The 4,222-nt window shown below is 37.1% G+C and overlaps 1 pseudogene; it reads left to right on the forward strand.

Moving 5' to 3' along the window:
* The first annotated feature begins 1,317 nt into the window (after positions 1 to 1,317).
* Positions 1,318 to 3,249, forward strand: LOC148658499 (uncharacterized; annotated as a pseudogene).
* Positions 3,250 to 4,222: the final 973 nt, after the last annotated feature.

Genomic DNA, 4,222 nt, shown 5'->3' on the forward strand with positions numbered 1-4,222 from the left:
CTTACTAATCATTTTAAGGCTCCTAATAATACCCTTGTATGAATTGGCTTCATTACTCAGTTCTCCTCCCCACTGATAGCTGATGTGTGGTGATTGTTCTGGTGCACTATGGCTGCCGTCGCATCATCCAGGTGGGTGCTGCACATTGGTGGAGGGTTGTCCCCATTGCCTGTAAAGCGCTTTGAGTGGAGTGTCCAGAAAAGCGCTATATAAGTGTAAGCAATTATTATTATTATTATTATTTACAGTGCTTATAGAAAGTCTACACCCCCCTTGGACTTTTTCACATTTTATTGTGTTACAGCATGGAATCATGATGTATTTAACTGAGAATTTTTGCCACTCATCAACACAAAGTACTCTATAATGCCAAAGTAAAACAAAAATCCAGACATTTTACTAAATTAATTCAAAATAAAAAACAGAAAAAAAATGAATGCATAAGTATTCATCCCCTTGCTTTGATACACCTAAATTACCTCTAAAGTAACCAACTCTCTTTCCCAAGTCACATACAGTAATTACTTGACTGGTGTCCACCTGTGTGCAGTTGAGATGTTTCACATGATTTCAGACTAAATACACCTGTGTCTGGGCACTTCCCCACTTAGCTAGTGCATTTCCAAGGAAACACTACACCATGAAGACCAAGGATCTGAGACAAGGGTCTTGAAAAATACCAGTCAGGGCAAGAATATAAGAAAATGTCCAAGGTACAGAATATACATTGAAGCACAGTGAAGTCCATGGTTGTGTATCTTAGAGCCATTCTTATATTCTTTTGACTGTTTTATTAACTACAAAAATCACACCCTTAGGCCATATATTCCTGCATTCTACTCTCTCGTTCTGTTATCTATGGAACCCCGTTTCCGCCAGGGAGTAAAAAAAAATGCGCTATGGTATCTCAGAATTGCGACTTAGCAACTCAGAATTGCGACTTAGCAACTCAGAATTCTGACTTAGTATCTCAGAATTGCGACTTAATAAGTCAGAATTCTGACTTAGTATCTCAGTTTTTGACAACAAAAACTAAATAATTTGCACTGAATGGCTGTTTGAACTGGAAATTAAATAAATGCAAGGGTGGTCTCTGACTTCTGCACAGTACTGTACAGTATATTGATATTTTCACGTATAGTAGATATTTTCACTTCATACAATACCTCCACAATCCCGAATGGACTTTTTCCTTAAACCAGTATCAGCACATTGATCCACATAAAATGATGCTTTAAGTATGGTATTTTGAAACTGAAAATTGATAATACACTATTCATTTTTAGATTGATGCCAGTGTCCTGATGTTAATGACAGATGAACAGATTGGCAGTGATGGGATATTGTAGGAGACACGGAAAAGAGCCCAACAGTAGGAAATCAAAGCTTTTTGATTTGAAGTCCAAAACTGAAGTCAAAACTGAATAAAAGAAAAAAGTGTAAGCATCCAGAAAATATCACTCATCATCAAGAGGTGAACACACAGAGGAAAGTAAGGAAAGTGGAGTTGGGCTGGACGCTGTATGATGAAGGAAAAGGAGGCTTTATCCAGGTGAGAACCAAAAAGGGTGGTGGAACACGAAAGTTAAGTGTTTCAAAGGACTGGAAAAAAAAAGACCTCATAACGGAGGCAATACGTTTGTTTTTCCCAGATGGAAAGAACGCACATGGAAATATTTCTGAGTTTGAGGTGGATCTGACAAATTATCAAGAAGTTTCCTTAGATGAGGACAGTACAGTGGGAGCTCTATATGAAGCCTCAAAGTTAACAATCATGAGGTTCTATCTGTCAACCAAAAAGAAACATGACAGTAGTGGTGTGGAGACACAGCAAGAATCAAACACTGCAGATCACTCACAGGAAAACACACAGGATTTTCCCTCTACAGACTCACAAATTGATCCACCATTGGAATTAGAAACATTAGATGTCATCTATGTTGGAAATACTGGAAATGATTTGAACTTAGGCAGTGATGACATGGCACAATTTTATCCTGCAGATGTCACAGACAATTACAGTTTAGCTCAGCAAAGTTCTACCATGTTTACTGGGGAAAATGTGGAGGATAGCAATATCATTACAATTTTCAATGGAGACCTCTCTGAGGTGGGAGAACAAAGTCTAGAAGACACTTTGCCTCTGGCACAAGAACTCAGGGAACCAGACAAAAAAATCCTTGTTGTCCATCGCAGCCAGATACTATCTGAGCTTATTGAACATTTCACTGATGAACGCCTTTCATATACTCAATCAGAAATTCAAGTAAAGCTTCTACTACCAAATGGGCAGTATGAGAATGGATATGATGATGGAGGCGTTCTCAGAGATTGCCTCTCTGAATTCTGGCATGAACAATGTACAACAGTCAACACTTTCAAGATACCATTTCTCCGACATGACTATGGCAAAAAAAAGTGGCAGAGTATAGGTAAAATTATTTCTTTTGGTTGGCAGAAAGAGAAGTATTTGCCCATCAAGCTTGCTCCTGTAATCTTGGAACAGGCAGCTCTTGGATATGTGAAGAGTGATCTTGTTGACAATTTTCTAAAGTATGTCTCAGAATCTGACCGTTATACCTTGGAATGTTGTCACAGAGACTTCAACAGTTCTGACCAAGATGAATTACTGGAAATCTTGGACAACATTGAACAAATTCTGCAAGAACTGGCTCACAAAACCCTTATTCAAGAGCCTGCTTATGTTATCGAACAGTGGGAAAATGTACTCGCTTCCCTCAGCAAAGCCCTTGAGGAAATTGAAACTGTGTATGAAAACTTGCAGCCAACGGCAAGGAAAATCATACGGTCACTGAAGTTTCCCTGCACAATGAATGCACAGGAAAAGGAAATATCAAAGCATATTACAACATACCTGCGAGAGTGTGATGGAAGGAAACAGTCCCTGTTCCTGAGGTTCTGCACAGGCTCAGATCTTTTTCTTGGCAAGACTGTAACTGTTGACTTCACGGATAAGGATTTGCAAGGATTTGAGAGAAGACCTATGGCACATACATGTGGCTGTTATTTGTGAGTGTCTATTCATTATGATAGCTATCCTGACTTCAGGTGTGAAATGAACAAAATTTTGGAAAGTAATATATGGGTAATGGACATAGTTTAGTATTTTAGTCTGTCGACCTACAGACTACACAGATTAGAAATATGTGCATCTTTCACCATTCAAAACTTTTGGTAAAGTATACTTATTCACAGTATGCATTTAAAGGCCATCTGACCAAGTTTGTACCTTTACACCTTTACACATAAGCATATAAGATATACTGAGTTTTGAGTGTACTTATGATAAAATGTTCATAATTTCACTTAAGAAATTAAAGAGTCTCAGGTTAAATTGCACTTTTATTTTTGTCATTTTGGTACAAGAATTTATTTTAGACTGATGGTTCATACAGTATATTGAGTGAGAAATGAATGGATGTTTTTTCACCTTAAAAAAATATGGTGATGCAGTTTAATAAAAGTTCTTTTTTGAGCCATGTGCATTCTCTAAGCTACCAAGCACTTTTGTGCCAATGAACTCTGCTGCTATGTAGTGTCTAATAATGTTACAACTTTTGCGTTGTATGTAATTTAGTCACAATATGGCAGCAGAGTTTATTTGCACAACAACTGGACAGTTCATGGCAAAGATGAATTCTAAGTGCTCACTTTGGTCAGCACTTGATTTAGAATGAATCTTTGTCAATAACTCTTCGGTTAGATGTTTCTTGGGGTAGCGGTAACTTTGCAGAATCTGATTTTGACTAGTTTGGCTATTTGTGGATTTTGTCCGACATTTTTATGAAACGTCAAGATTGCAGATGAGTTCAAATTCAATGAGTTCAAATGCCTTGCGTCTAGTGAATATTATTTGTACTATATTTTCATTGCATTTGGTGAAAGAAAATGAGAGAGATGAGGTAATGTTATTGTCAAACATTTCATATAATGTTAGATAATGTTATTGTCAAATCAAAGTTGGGTTGCTTTTATGTGTGAACATTATCTATAGTCCATTAAAGATTGTTTTCACTGTTTGCATCTTTTGGCACATTTACTTTCATTTGTTCCTTGTTTCATCCTATTTCACACTCAATGTTAAATCAGATCTAAAGACAACACATTAAAAGTGGTAACATCTTTACCACTTTTAATGTGTAACATCAAATGCTGTGGCATTTGAGAAAAACAAAACACCCTTATACCTAGATCCCACATT

Source organism: Lepisosteus platostomus, chromosome 7, assembly GCF_059453375.1.
Source record: "Lepisosteus platostomus isolate fLepPlt1 chromosome 7, fLepPlt1.hap1, whole genome shotgun sequence".
Lineage (NCBI taxonomy): Eukaryota > Metazoa > Chordata > Actinopteri > Semionotiformes > Lepisosteidae > Lepisosteus > Lepisosteus platostomus.